The sequence below is a fragment of the Patagioenas fasciata genome, chromosome 9, assembly GCF_037038585.1.
Source record: "Patagioenas fasciata isolate bPatFas1 chromosome 9, bPatFas1.hap1, whole genome shotgun sequence".
NCBI classification, from domain to species: domain Eukaryota; kingdom Metazoa; phylum Chordata; class Aves; order Columbiformes; family Columbidae; genus Patagioenas; species Patagioenas fasciata.
In genome coordinates, this window is record NC_092528.1 from 19774740 (window position 1) to 19791151 (window position 16412).

Below are 16412 nucleotides of genomic sequence, written 5' to 3' on the forward strand. Positions count from 1 at the left end.
CTGAACATTGTGCCCAAGTTAGTTTAATTGCAACAATAACTTGTGCTTACCTGTATCAGATAAAATCCTTTCCAGATCATGATATCACTTGTTAAGGCAAGTAATATAACCTAGAATATCTGTATAAGGTATTTTTTTTCTTTTTCTGCCAAGTGTACTACTTAATAATTTTGTTGCTTTAATGCATTGAAAATGTACAGATTTATTTTTTTAATGTGTTGACACTATCCAAACAAATTTGAGAACTTTTAGCCACAATTGTGCTTAATAACTAGTTATCACAAACTGTCTCCTTTTCCAGCTCATGGAAGTATGGCCAAACCACAACTAAGAAAGGTAACCACCACCAGTTTGTGGTTTTGCGTGTGATAGTTGTAGCTGTAGGGTAAACTGTGAGGAAAAGATGAGGGTAAAGTCTTGATCAACTAATCCACTGGTAGAACCACTGAAGGATTTCTGATTATCAGGTTTTCTTCTAGCATTTCCAGTATTTATTTAGTGGATTGACCGCTACATATCAAATGAGTGTTTTGTTTTCAGAAAGTTCAGACAACACAACTGAGAATCTGTCCTTCCCAAATGCTTAGAATTAAGTATCTTATTCCTAGGGTGCTCTAACCGTAGTTACAGAAGGAGCATTGCTAATGAACAAATCAATCTTTATGTTCATTCAAGTTATACTGTGTTTTTTAAAATAAATACATGAAGTAGCACATGTAGAAATAGTAACATGGGCCTTAAATTGTGAGTCATAACTGTGGAGACCATGGGGATTTGAGAAGATTCCATGAAGATGTTTATGTCAGATTTTGAGCACAGTTATATAAAAGTGAGAAGAGCAATTGATAAAGGGTCAGGCATAGAGCTGCCCAGTATGAAATTCTCTGGATGCTGCTTTTACAAGCAAATGTAAAACACAAAGCGTAGAATAGGTCCTGCCCACAACCTCTGGCAGGCTCACCAGTATGGACATCAGTAGAGAACATGTGTTGGGACATCAATAGGAAAAAAAGAAAGGAAGACTGTGGATGAAATGGAGAGGATCTGAGCAGCTGGAATTTAATACATTTCTCTAGGAGATGCTGATTATCAACTTATATTAAGGAATTGTCTCTTTTACTTGGAAAACGATTTGTCTTGACAAGCCCTTTTAAAGAGAGCATGTTACAAGCACGAGGGAACTGAACCATTAAGAAAGGATACGGTATGTGAGTGTATCTGTTGCTTAATATGGCACCACTGTTTTCAGTCTTTGTTATTATCTCAAAACAGTTTGTTTTTTTTTTTCACTTTCCATGGGCTATCAGAAATATCCTCAGAATCCTGTAGATATTCAGCGATGAAAACAATAAGCGATTTTGCTTTCCATCCTGACACAGTAGCCAAGTTTTCTTTGATAGTACTTTCTTAAGGCCCCTTCCAAATATTCAGAGTGTTTCTGAGCTGTTTCTATCAGTCCCTAGATGAATTATAAAAACATAATAAGGATGTTTCCAGGATGCTGGGATTTTAATAAAATTCAAAATTAATCCTTCTCATTTCTTCCATCCAGATCAAACTTTCCATTTCAGATTCTCACAATGCAAAGATGTTTCATACAGGTCTATCGCTGCTATCGATTATATACTTATTTCCTGTGTTTATCATAAAATGAAAGGGCCGATGACAATGTTTGGTGTAGATACTGAGCTGCCAACTTGAAATGTCAGAAAGTGATGGTTGTCAGCAATGAGCTTTAGTTACTTCTCTCAGGATAATTCCACACATCACACTGACAGGACATTTCTGCTGATGCCTGGTCTAAATATTAATGTGTTGCCCTCACGTCTTGTCATACCTCCCTCTGATATTCTACATTACTTTAGATGTCTATACTTTTTGAGAACATGCCACTGTTTTCCATTCTTATGACTTTATTCCTTTGTTGATCAAAATCCTTGGCCTTATGTTCTTGGGAGAAGGGCCGAAAGATTCAGCACTTGAGAGTTTTCAAAGCTGGTTCTAGAACATTTGTTGTCTGACAGCCACCAAATATCCACATCTAAAACTCTTGTGCCTTCTTTCTCCAAAGAATGTATGGAACATAGCAAGGAAATTAATTAGAGGCTATAAAAATAGGCAGACAGTAACCTCATTTTTTTACCTTAGTTTTTTATTTAAATGTGAGTGTGTACACCTCTTTAATATATCTTAATTACTTTTCCCAATTCAAATATAAAAATTGGAATAATCACGACGTGTAGATCCTTGAATAGATGCCATTTTTTCATTATCAAACGTTGCCTCTGCATGCTTTTCTGTGTTCTACATTTGTAAAAACTCATGTCATAAAGATAACTGTCTTTGGATGCGTGTAGTTGCATGAGTCAATAAATTGTTTATTTTCTCAGTGGGAGTTCAGTCAGAACATTGAGGAGCTATTTCCTCCTAATTAGTTCCCTGGATTCCTCTTATAAAAAACAAACCCCAAAACAACAAAAAGCCCCACCTTAGTCTTCAAGGAGTCAGTTTGGGGTCATTATTTTCGTGATAAATGTACTCACCACCACTCCAGATTTACCACAAGGGAGACTTCAGGGTAGAAGAATGCTGTGTTGCATGTTATATTCCATGATTGGTTCAAATTACTCTATTTACCCAGTATTTTCAAGAAACAATCCTAAACCATCAGTCAGCCACATCCTACTTTCAGTGCTGATGCCAGACAGTCATTTTCCCTCAGAGCATCATTGAACATGAGCTCTCCTCAGCTTGTTTCATACTTTGATGAACTAGATGGCTGCAGGGACTGTACTGAGATTCGAGACATTTCATTTAAGATGTTGCTAGTTGTTTCCATTGCGGATAGCTCTGTAGGAAAGGAGAGGACAACGCTGATTTTACTCATACCTGGCACAGACTATCGACCTGTAAAATTTACCATCATATTTTACCAAACCTCTCTGAGACGTCATCTCATCAGATAAGTATGGTAATGCAAGGTGCTTTATCTTGTCTAATCTGTGAAAGGGAACGTACAACCAAACCTAAGATGATGCTGAAAGAGCTTGTCATTTATTTCTCACGTGCTAATGAGACAAGCACCATTGTTTTGGTCTTGAGTTCTCCAAAAGAAAAGTATATCCTTCCTTTTAGACTCAAATTTTAGCTCCATCTTGTGTAAATGTGTTCCTTTTTACCTGTCACAAAACTTTTCATGCTGTGTATCTTGTGATTATTACACTGTGCTCATCCTTAGGTAATTACTCACTTCTACAGTTCAGCATTGTCAGGCACAGCTTTGTGTTTTCATTTATTCTGTAGGCACTGAACTCAATCTAACAGAGTTGTAGGCTGCTTGAAACACTGGGCTTAAGTTCCCACAGCCTAAATCCCACCTAAATCCCAGTGTTTCCTTTTGGCCTTCAGACAGGACAGTTGGGTAGACCAGGCAGAATTATAATAGGAAACACTGGACTGTAGCGGGTGTATTCAAATGCTTCTACAGATATAGTCTTAGTTACATCTGTGGCAGCCTTTCTGCAAAATATTTACAAAACAAAAGGCTGTCAAGTGCTGTGGGGCTGACTGCACAGCAGCAGTGCCCATCACACAGGCCCATCACCTGGACTGTTTAACCACAGGTGATTGTGGAAGGAGGAGAATACCACCCTGTGATAATTGTCTCTTTGCAAACAAATGCCTCTTAGCCCCTCTTCAATTTACATCATCTTGAAAAGATAATATTCCAGGTGTCAGGGAAATATTTTTGGTTTATTTCAGTGGAAGTTTGTTTGATGAAAGCCTGATTAAAGGCCTGAAAATAAAACAGAAATAACCATTTCTGTTAGGAAATGCACCTTTTTTATTTTTGTGATTGTGAAAATACCTTACAGACGTAACTCTTATGTTCGCAATCATAAGCTATGTGAGTCTGCAAGTCTTTCTTGCAGTGTCTGAAATGCATATGTGCGACACAAGCCCTGCATCATTATAAACATTGAGAAGATCTGTGCATAAAGAAAATGAGAGGCTGAGAAAAACAGATGCCATGCAATTTGTATGTACTATTTAGTATTGAACTGCATCCATAAGGTAACATTAGATGCCTTATTGTATTTTTCCCACCTCTAGAAATAAGCTGAAGCAGCAGTGGCCAGCTCAGATGTGTAGGAAATGCAAAATGCAGCCACACTGTCTGCCCCCTCTACTGGCTGCTGTACAGATCACAGAGTTTTTTTTCTTCTCAGCTGTAGGAATAATTTTCTCAGCCTGGAATATTTGCCAGCAAAAATTGTATAATATCATTATGAAAAGTAATAGGAAATTTAGGTGTCCTATTTGTCTGCAATAGGAAAGTGAAAGGTCTGAGAAATAGAAAACAAATGAATTCTTTCGTTTTGCTGGAGAAGCTATTTGTTGAGAACCACTGTGCTCACTTTCTACAGCAAGGGAATGCCAAAGTTTGCCACACAGAAAGAGATTAAGCTGTGTTGTGCTTATTCTGAATGCTAGAGACGTTGTTCATTAAGTTCTGCAAATGCCAGATGTGGAAAAAAAAATAGTATTCTGCAACCAAGACCACCTAGAAATTTGAAAATTAAAATTCAAAGTCATGTCTTTCAGGCTGTGGGATTCAGTTTAGCCACAGATAAGTATTACAAGGTATTTGTGTAGATTTAACTTTCAGATGGTTGTAGCTGATCTTGTATGAAGCACAACTGAAAATCCAAAGTCCATTGAGAGTGCATATTGTTACATGACCATAGTGTATAGAGGATAATATATTCTCCTGGGTTATGACAGCAATTAAGTAATTGGCCTCTAGGATGCTGAGGTTTCTCTATTGGCTTTTTTTATTTATTTATTTTTCTTTTTCTCCCTGTTCTCTTTCTTTTCCTGCATGTAGTTAATGTTCCCGAACACTGCAGAATTATTACTTTGGAGACCAATTTTTTTTTTTTTTTTAATAGAACAAAAATCTGGAACCTGTGGTTAAATTCCCTTTTCTTGCAATTTATGTGTCTTGGTTTTGATGTGGGTAGAACAGTCAATAATATAACCCTGTATGTCTGCCTATAAGCTACCTGAGGCTTCCTGAGGTTGCATTTTTTCTATCATAGCAGACAGAGGTATCTGCACATATTTTGCATAGAACAGAAGGGCTGTTTATGTCTCCAGTTTTCCAGTGGGACTTGACAGCCAGGTACTGTAGGGCTGGTACTATCGTGTGTCCTTATGTACAGCCAGACACACAAAGGCACATGATCTAACATTCACCCATTACACAGCTAGAAAGAAAAAAAATGCTGTTGTTACTTTGCTCTTAAATCACTAGAATAACTAGATTTTAGAGGAATAATATTAATGGACTGTAAATAATGGCTTGGTTATACTAGAGTGGGATTTTTCAGATATCACAAGTGATTTGATCTGCCTTCAGTTTACCTTCTTGAAAGCAGCTGTGTTTTCAAAAAGAATCACCTGTTAAAGATGACGTTTCTTCAGGTATCTCATTTTAGGACCTCTTTAGGTGCCTCTGCTTTGGAAATTCTTGGCAATTTCTGTAGTCTCTGCTTTGTCTGTATGTTCTTGCCTGTATGTGTCAGTTTTGTGTGGTTTGTTGTTGTGCAGTGAATCAGATTTCCAGACATCACAAGCTTTAAAACTTGCTAAGATAAGCAGGTGAATGAATTACTGTTTGTACAATGGTATTTTTATGTTGATACTTCCTCCTGGATTTCCCATCACTATTGAGGCTGACTAACGCCTGCAGAATACAGGAACGCTTATTTTACAGAGCATTTTTCTGTTGGTTCATTATTTTCTAATGCTTATTATAGCAGAATTTCATAAACTTGTTATATCGACTCCTCCACAAAACCAGTTTGTCCCACGCAACTCTCTCCAGTGCCTGGCCGCTTTCAGAGGTCTATCAATGCCCCGTAGCAACACGGACCCGCCGCTGCACCTGCAGATGACTGTGCCGGTCGGTGCCAAACAGCTGGGGCTGGCAGAGGCGGCGGCGCTCGGGCAGTGCCAGGGCCGGGCTGCTCCATCGCTCGACTCCCTCTCCTTCCCTGCTCGGGAACCCCGAGCCTCCTTCCTCCTCCTCGGTATGGGAGGATTTTCTCTGCCCTAGTGATGGGAAAATCAAAATGGATTTGATAGAGTTAAAAATAGGAAAGAGAAAATAGTTTGCTCAAGGTCTTCACTGGCAAAGCCAGAACAGGGCTCTGCCTCTGACTCCCAGCCCAGCACCCAAACCCAACCAGGTTGGAAAGTGATTTACTGCTTCTTAAGAGTGTTTTCAGATTGCATCTTTTTTGCTTGTCAGGAATTAACTGGGACTGCATGAGTTTTAATTAATGGATCATGTTACTTCGTGCATCTGAAAAGAAATTTTAAGAAACATCTTTGGCTCTTTTGGCCAGTAGCCATAATGACACCCAGGCTAATTATATCAGTCACCAAGTTATCAGTGCAATCATAACTGGAGGCAAACAGACGCCAAGAGAAGCTGGTAGTAAAATCATGATGTATTTCACAATCATCTTATCACTGACTGTTTTAAATAATGACCTAAAATGCTTTAGCAGTACTGAGAGAGCATCAAGGTTTCAGCAAGTCTTAATTCACAGAAGTTGAAGCTTTCCTTGCTTATGGAAACTGGCTGGTGAGAAAGTAAAAGGTACTCCTCAGTAAATGCATGCAGAAAACAATGTACTATTTTTACCTGCAAAAGTTAACAATAATTTTTTTTCTACATGCTCATTTTTCTGCTGAGGTTAGGTGTTAAGAAACAGTCAAAATTCTCTGATGAGGTTCCTACAGTTTCCATTTAATTACATCAGAGATGAAGTTGGCCCATAGTTCTCTGTCATTTGCTTACTGGGTCTAAAATAATATAAACTGCATGTAATACTGACTTAGCACACCACCTTCCACAGGGAGTGTCCCCATATGCTTTAAAATTAATTATGTCGGAAGTAGTATACAGTTTTGTACCCTTTTAACTATAGGTTTAAATTAATTTAATTTTAAAAACTCTAGAAATGGGTTAGCTGTCACATAGTGTAAACAGAAAACTCTTCGTATAAATGTTTTTTGTAAATTAAAAATAAAAATTCTAGCCTCATACTTTCCTGTATTTGGTCACTGCAAATCAAGGCACTGGTTGATGCTGACTTCAAGGAATAACTGAAATTTTTGGAAGGAACAAAGTCATAAAACTCTTCTAGACTAAAAGTATTCACAGCTACATAAACAAGGAAATGGATTTTATAATTAATTCAGAGTTCCCTGGCAAGCGCAGTGTTGTAATGTGTTGTAATCTACTGATTAAGTTCCAGTAAGAACACAGGCAATAGCTTTCTTTATTGATATCAGTCCTTTAACAGCACCCGAAAGAACCTGAAATTCTGAGTCTCGGAACACCTACGGGTACACATCTGAGCGTTTAGTCAAGATGGGGCAACATTTAGAGAGGAGTGAGTCTGTGGGAACAGGTTTTGTGTCATCCTTGGGTCCTGCTTGCTCCCTCTTCCCGTGTCCTCGGGCGCTGTGCTTTGGAAACGCAGTACCTGAAAGAAAATCACCTTTGAGAAGTATAGGCTGAATGGGCATTTGGAACCTTCCAGCAAAGCTTTTAATCCAGTAGGACTCCACTTCACAGAATGCTTTGCCATCTATCAGACCATTGGTCATGGCTGTTAATTAAAAGAAAATGCAAGATAAATCTACAGTGCAGGGATACAACATAGCCAATTAAATATTCCAGTACAAGGTGCTAATGATAAAAGTGAATGTCACCGAGGACAGTCTGTATGATGTCAGAATACAAATCCTACCAGATGACAAAATGTACAATTTGCATCACGGGCAGGGAGGAAGAGAACCACTGACCCTGACCACTGAAGGCATGCGTTGCAGAGGAGGCAGCGGTGAGGACATACGCGATGGGAGGACGGGCTTGGCGACATTTTTGGAGAAGAATTAAAGTTGAAACCCTTAGATTACGTGCATCTTGTTTTCTTGACTCCCGATATGTGCAAGTCTGGCCATTCCTGAGCTATAGCGTTTGTTGCCATTCAAGCAAAGCATTTTTTTTTTTTTAATGTGGCTGTTTTAGTCTAAAAGAACAATATTGAAGGAAGCAAATGATAAGCAAGAAGCGATGAGTGTTTGAAGTGACTGAGGGACTGTCAGTCCCCTATGTCTTTGAGAAGTGCTTTAATGACTATGCTGTGAAGAGAGATGGTATCTCTAAGTGGCTCTCTTCTTGGCAAGGTTAAACCAAATGAATGGCAATAACTAAGCAGTTACAGCTAACTAAAGCAGCTTACAGACAGGCGTTATAATTTCATTAAAGATTTGGCAATCAGGGGCAGTCTAGAGAATATAAATGGACAGAGGTGAGTAATCTTAAATAAATGTTGTGATATCAAAGAAAATATTTAATGAAGTTACTTGCAAGAAACAATTTAATGAGCTATCTTGAGACAAGCAAATTAATGGATATTTGGAATCTTATATACGTAAACAATTCTAATTTTTCTACCTATTAGAAAGGTTAATATTTTTTCTTTAGAAATACAGGCTGATAAAATCTGTACTTGAAAGAAAACCATTACTATCTTAAGTTATATATTTCAAAAGCTCATGAAACTTGTGTCACATAAATAAAAGCTTTCTTACCATTAATGCTTCAGGTGCATACCTTGTATACCTCAGATATATATTTTAGCTTGCTAGTGGGTAGCTTCTTTCTTTTTAGGTTTTGATTGTATGTTTTGCTCTTTTTAGAAGTTGGGTGCTTAGGTGAGGGTTGTATAAAGGGCTTTGTGTTCTTAAAACAGAGAAAATGGACCAGTTAGATTTTAGAATATTTTGAGTTGGACTTTGAAACTTCTGTGGACTGGCAGTCCACTGAAATTTATCCCTCTTTCCATTTTGTTTTTAATCAATGCAGATAACACATCCCTGACAAAACTCAGCCAAACTAGATGTTAACTAATACCATCATTTAAACCAGTTTTGCACCCCTTAGATTTTAATCAAAGTGTAATTTCTGAGCATGTATCATATTAAAACATATTTAGCAAAGTTATCAACTCTCTCTTCTCCCTCTTCTTTCAGATGAATCTAAACACACTTTACACATATGTATGTATATATATGTGTGTATATATATATGTCTGTATGTATAAATAAATGTGTGTATAGGCCACTTAAGTCTTTAAAGCAAGGACATACTGGGTGTAGACTGAATTAGTGTCAGAAACGATACTAGTAATACAGTAGTATCAGGCCTTAGGCAGTGTTATTATGACATTTATGTTCAGGCACAACTAGTACTATCAGAGCTAGTGTAAAGAGATTAGTGTTGTACTTTGTTCTCCCAGCCCTGTGTCCCTTCCTAGACCCGCACAACCCCTTCTGGTGCTGAAGACAAATCTTGTTGCCCCCCACGAGCCAGTACTTCTCTTTCCCCAGCAAAGGTTTGGATGAGAGGAGAGCTGTTGTGTTACTGACGTCCCTGGAGGGAAGAAGTAAAGAGAAATGTTGAAGCACAAAGGAGGAGAATAGAGTGAAAGACAGTGGGAAAGTTCAGGAAAGAGACCCCAACCTTGGAGAGAGGGCAGAGCAAAACTGATGCTATGTATGAACTGATGTCACTTCCATAGGAGGGAGTTAAAGAAAAACTTGATGTGCTCAGACTTTGTGTCATTTCTGCACAAGTGAAGATGGGCTAGGGTCAGGTGGAGGCCAAACATGGGACTGTAGCAAGTTGGATGGAAATTATGATCTCCTGTCAAAAAAAACCAACCTGCGGTAAAAGGAAAATGTGTAGTTTTTTTCTCATAGTTAGTAGGGAACAATATGCTTAAATGATTCTTGGAGCACTCCAATGGGATGTTCACATGATGGCTTAGGGAACCTGGAGAAGATACATCTATTCTCCTTGAAGAAGTGAGAGGAAAGCCTTACACACCGGAATTACAGTGGCTCATCAACTGACAATAAGGGTGCAGTTATTTTCCATCACCATTTTTTACCACTTTTCAGTGTAAAAAACAACCCAAAGATAAAACTACTCCAGGCTTTAATGCGAATGAAGAGTGGCAAAATAGCTCACCTGGTATTCCCCTCTTTGGAGATAGTTTTTAGGTTGTTGATCTGTGGCTGGTGGCAAGTGATTGATAGTCAGATGCACATTTTCCTTTTAGTTTTGAAACCTTTTTTTTTCCCCCCATAGTGTTCCCTTGAGAATAACATAACATGTCTAGAATTGCTCTGTCAGCAAAGAGTATATTCTGCCTTTTTCTCCCATATCTGAGAACCATATGCTTTTAGTGGCAGTGAAAGAGTTAAATTTCAGAGTACTGAAGGATGCTGGACTTTGAAAATAGTAATGGATTATAATAATCATTTATACTTACCAGGTGAGAAACGTGCCATTCCAGTACACAGAACTGTCACAGGATAAACTGCTGCTGTGTCCTGTCATTCCTGCCATGGGCATTTATTTAGATTTGGATCCTCAGTGGGGCTCAGAGATGTAAATAGCCCGGTGTGGCTGGTGCTGGCCTTGGCTCCCCTGGGATGTGCTCTCAGGTGAGGGGTGTAAAAGCTTCTCAAATTATTGGGCACCTTCAGACATTGCCTGAGGCTGTATGCTTGGAAACATGAGTGGGTGTGCTATGCTCGATTAGTGTCAATATTTTAAAATGAGGTGGATGTTAATGCAACAAAATACAGATTTTTAACATAATGTGAAGGGAAGTCGCCTAAAATAACAGGACATGTTAATGAGCTCTCTACAAGAGGCTTAACTGAGGATGCTTATAATCTTTTAATGTGTGATTGTGGCTGTTCTTAAAAAAATGAATAGACCTTTCAGAATTCAAAGGACGATTTTCCTTTCCCTTCTGATTGGGCCTTTCTTTCTCCCCACATACCCTGGGTTGTCAACTTTCATTCTCTTTTGTGATCCTAGAAAACATGAAGGCCAGGATCAGAGAACACTTTTTTTTCTCTTTTTTTTTTCCCCAATTAAAAGTAGAAAGTAGGCAATGAAAAATAGTTATAAGATTTCAAGACACAACAGGGGGAAAAAGGGAGTAATGTTTGTCTTGTGTGCAGACAGTGACTGTCTAAGTAAGAAAGATCATGGTTTCTTACAAAATTATACCCATGAGAAATATTGGAGTATTGCACACAGGTACAATTCAGTAAGAGGCAACAGCCTGTGCGCACGCAGGTGCATACAGCTTTTTTATCCCATATTGGCAACACTTTATATCCACTATCTACACAAGGATGTATGTGCTTCATGCGGCTGCATGTAGCCACCGGAGGGGCACCCCCAAACCTGCTTTCCTGCCGTGGTGTCTCCCTGGATGGCTGCGGGAGGGTCTCCCGGAGGTAGGGCCGGGGCGGTGCGGAGCGGGGCCGGGGCTGCCCGCGCCGTTCGCCGCGCCGCCGCTGGGGGTATCTTCGTACCATTTTTCATCCAGCAGCAATTTGGAGTGGAAACGTGTAATAGAGGGAAAAAGCAGGGTTCTCGGCGGTTTTAGCGAGCCGTGCATCCAGGAGCCAAAAAAGATTAACACCCCCCGCTCCCCAAGCCCCCCATCACCGCACACTCGCACACACACACGCACCCCTCGGGGCACCGTCGCGGCTCCGAGATCACCCGCCGGACATCAAGCGCAAGGGATTCGTCTGGAGGGCAATTTCGGATCGGGGGAGATCTATTGGATTAGTAGGATTATCTACTTGCAGACGGAGAGAAGTAGCGTTTGATCATTTCTATTGCTTGCCTGATGGTCGGATTTAAATGGAGGTGGCTCGGCACGGATGAGGCTGAATTCCGGATGGGGTTTTCCAGCCCCCCCTCCTCTCGCCCCGATCAGAGGAAAGGGGAGAAAAATATATAAAAATCGATATAATTCGGAAGTGTCCGGGGCACGACTGAGAAACCTCCAGCTCACAGCGGCTGGGAGAGAGCCGGAGGAGGCGAAGCCAGTGAATTACAGTTTCAGCTGCGATTGCAGAAAAGCGGCCGTGAACTGGTAAATACTTTGATGCTCTCGGCGTGCGGGGCGAGCCCCAGCCGGGATGGAGGGGGCGGCCGGGCCGGGCTCAGCACCCCCGGCCCCGGGAAGGGCAGGGCGGCTGCGGGGCTGAGCCGGGGGGGAGGCTTTGCAGCGCCGGTTTACGAGCCCTGTGTGCGTGTTTGTGTCTGTGTCCGCGGGCAGGGAGATGGCATTTAAGCGGCTGCAACTGGCCCGGGGTGCGGGGCTGCGCGGGGGCTGCGCGGCTGCGGCGGGGGGAGCCCGAGCGGTGCCTCGGGGGAGCTGCGCGGCGGCAGGAACCGCTGCTGGGGGGTGGGAAGGGGAGGAGTGGAGGATATGTGCAGGGAGATTTACACACACACACCCCGCACACACCGCATCTGCCACAGGCGCGGTCTCCCCGCCGGCTCCTGCCCCCGCCGCCGCCCGAGCGAACTTTCCCCCTCGCTCCCCCCGGGCAGGCCGGGGCCGCCGCTCCCCCCCCCCGGCCCGGGCCCGGCGCGGCTCTGGGCGCCCCCAGCCCCGGGCTGCGCGGCCGGTGCCTCCGCACGGTGCCTCCGCACGGTGCCGGGTCTCTGGCCAGGCTGCCATGCCTGATGGAGGGAGGGATTTTTTTTTCCCCTTCTTCAGACATCTCGCTGGAGTGTCAAGTACTGTTTTTTCTTGCTCCCTCCTTCCCCCCTCCATTTCTTGACGATCGCACCGGAGCCTCATCTTTACTTGGTGAAGGAAAATCAATTTTCAGCAGGTTTAATTAAAATTAATCAGTCAAATTACTTAATATTAATTGACTTATAATTAAAGCCAGAAAGTTACCTTGGAATCAGGAGAGATGGTATTATCTCAAATCATTTTAGGGATGCATATGGTTCTAGAGCAATTACATTAAAATAATTGTTTAAATAAAACAAAACAGAGCTTGATTAAAGTGTTGCGTTCTTGGTGCTGCAGGTGACACAATCTGGACAAGCTATTTTCCTCTAAATTTGCTGACCTTTTTAAGGAATATCATTTTAGTTTGACACTGGGTTTGCTTTCTGGAAGGCCAGTTTATTTTAGCTCTAACAACTATGGCATTAAAAACCTCCTAGTATAAAATGGAAATACATCTTATAGAAGCTATAAATATCAAAGTGAATGGTTTTAGCACGTTTAGATGTTCAGTGAATTTGAAATGAAGCAGATTTTTTTTTTTCTTTTCCCAGCATAAGTGTAAGAAATTGTTTTAGGAGATATTTTTTCCAGTACTGCCTTCCTCTGTGGTAATATTTGCATTTTCCCAGAGCTTTAGTGGGACCAGACTGTATCGGTAAATTCACAGAGATAATTCATATCTGAAACCATGTATTTGTGATAATGCTCAGAATAACTTTTTTGTGCTCCCTTAAGACCTAGATTGTTTTTTGGTTGGTTTGTTTTTTACAGTAGCAGCATTTTTGATGCATCTACAGACTATTGTTATCGATCAAAAAACAACACTGAGCTTTGGGACCTTTTCTGTTACTTCCTTTTTTTTTATTTTTTTTGGAGGGGGGTGAGGGGATGGCTTAATTGAAGCAAAAGCTAGTTATGAAATTGCATGTACTTTATTAAAGGCACCTGATAAATGTAAGGCTCATGTATGATATAAATGAACATTTAAAAATAGACCACATTATTCAGGGCTCTGATTTTTAAAGATACTGATTCCCATTGACTGCACTGAGACTTGTGTGGGCTCAACAGCTGTAACACGCAGCCCACTTTTGCGTCTTTGAAATTAGATTTGCAGATTGGAAGCCAAAAGCTAAGTAGCCATGTCTGGAAATACTGTTTGGAAGGGGTTTTTTATATTTTTCTCTCACTCCCCCCTCCTTTTTTTTTTTTTTTTTTGAAGATGACTACTTCTTAGTTACTTTTGATAAATGATACCAGTTTTCTCAGACTACAGCTCCAGACTGCAGTAATGTTGCAAAAGCAGTTTTGCAGTGAACAATTAGGGGGCCCTTAGATACATGTAAAGATCTCCCATTTATTCTGTATATTTCATTTGAATCATATGCAGACTGTGGGAAGAAAAATGAGACTGAGGATAATAATGCTAAGTGTGCTGGGAAGCAGGATTTGGCTGAACACCTCTGTTTTGTGATTAGCCGAAGTAGCAACGAAAGCCATCAGAGAGTGTTCAGGCTGCTTAAGGCAATAAGTTGTGTAGAAGCAAGGAGAAAGAACTGCCGTCCTGATACAGCTTTGGTTATCCTGCCTCATTTTCTATGGTAGGGTAAGAAGATAATATCCCAGCTGTTGATACTTGACCATCCTTAACAAAGTGGGTTTGCTCTGGATTATTTGGCTGGAGGTGGAGCAGTCTGCTGAGGAGGGTTATTTAAAGACTGGGACAGAGCTATAGGCAGAGAAATTGATTTGCAAATGAAAAGAGGATTTGAACATGGTAATGGTGGTAGTTTTATTTTTTATCAGTTTGCATATTTAATATCCACTGGCATACACAGAAGTATAAACCACTCTAATTGTTCAAATGGAGTCTGGGGAAAAGAGAAGAAAGCAGAGGCTTAGAGATGGTCTCAGTTCATAATGGATTGGCTTGCCTGTCTTTATTAAAAGCAAATACACGTTCCATTCTAATAGAGATGTGGAGCTGTATTACAGATCCTTGGCTAGCTTTGAATTATTTGTTTGATGTCGTATTTATTATGTTTTTTTAATTACATGAAAAAGAAACTGTTTAAAAATTAAATAGTGAAAACGAAGGGCAAAAAGAGACAGACATTCTTTGAAAGCAAACAATGGAAAGACAACATTTTGTTAGAGATACAGTAGAAACCTTTTTGGATTTCTTTTAACAAAGGATGGGCAGTAATCAAGCTGATCCAGTAAACAATATAATTTCAGATTAGTCCCAGATACCCATCCATGGTAAGTCTAACAGGTAGGGATAAAAAACAGACTTCGACTGATGAATAAAAGCTGTTATAAAAGCATATTTCCATTACTGTAGCCTGTTTCTGAGCTCTGCATGATGAAGGAATGTCTGCATGCAGAGAGGGATGCCTGCTCTATTACCTGGTCATTGCAAAGACTTGGTGTGGGAGGGAGGGATGAGTTAGGGGATGCAAAATAAAGAAGTTGATAGGGAAACTTCATCACGTATTGCATATTGATAGCACATCCTGTAGTTTTAATGACAAATGATGACATTATATTTCCCAGAACGACTATTTAATTATCACAATTACAAGGGGAAATTGTGTTGACTACTTGGTGACTCAGCTTCATGTTTCCACCTGCCTCTGAAGACTACACATGTGTTCCAACAGACTTTGTTTTCATAATTTTTAATTGCTAGATAAGGATGTGCTGTTTATTATCAAGGGACAAAAAGTTACTAGGTGGCTACTTAGTACCATGCTCAGGTTTTTCTGTGCACCAACTCTACCCATCCCAGTTTTTGTTACAAAAAAAGGGTGGTGTAAAGGGACACCATCTCTGTGAAACCATGGGGCACAGTGTCTACTGTTACTAACCTTATAGCAATCAAGCCATGTGAAGATCTAGGCCGCAAACATCAGTATAAAATGTTTTTTCTACTGCTGTAGGCAAATAAAAGATGAAGACATTTAAAGAAAAGCAATTGGAGTTCCCTTTCCCCCATTCATTGAATTCTTCTGGTTTGTCCTTGTAGTATTTTCTGCATAATCAGTTTTAGTGCTGCCTTTGAGTAGTCTGTTACTTTCCGTTGATGCTTGGTTAGGTCTTTTGCACCATATTAAGGGAGAATGTAATGCTTGGAAATTAGCCACACGTGACTGTAAAATCATAGAAGTGATCAAGGACACTCTACAAATATTATATTTCAAGTGACTCGTATTCCTTTAACCAAGCAGAGAACTTAAATGGCAATTTAAAAATACGTTTTCTAAATCTCCTCAATCACATCCTGCCTAGAGATGCCGTTAGCCCACTTGTTGAACTGGTTCTGGGAATTTAATGAGGGGAATAGATTTCTGTCATATTTTATACTTTTATTTAATTCCATCTTGTTTGAAGCTTTTAAGTTCAAAATCTGAACTGAAAATCATTCTTTAACTTCTGCCTTCCCAACCCCGCCCCCCAACTTGCAAAAAAGTACTTAAAAGCAGTAAAGTGTTATGTGGGCACACAGTGTTAGAAATATTCATGAGGAGAAAATGACAACTTATTTAGGAAAAACCTTACTACATAGTCATACTGAATATTTTGACATCCTCAAGCCTGTGTTAAAGTGGGCATTGTGGGATGGAGCTTTTGTTGCTTCAACTGGTTTCATGAAGATGGGTTATTTCTTTACAGACCTGCGCCCTGAAATAGTCACCG

General features: G+C 40.3%; 1 protein-coding gene across 10 annotated transcripts in view; it reads left to right on the top strand.

The window, feature by feature from the left end:
* The window catches only part of NLGN1 (neuroligin 1), a 378226-nt gene that overhangs the window by 56150 nt on the left and 305664 nt on the right, over positions 1-16412 (top strand). For 8 of the 10 annotated variants that reach the window (XM_065844747.2, XM_071812569.1, XM_071812570.1 and 5 more), the window contains exon 1: positions 11483-12056. The exons of the other annotated variants lie outside the window; for them this stretch is intronic. The gene's annotated coding sequence lies outside the window, so the exon portion shown is untranslated. Of the gene's footprint in view, positions 1-11482; positions 12057-16412 lie in introns of those variants that run through there. 10 annotated transcript variants of the gene reach the window in all.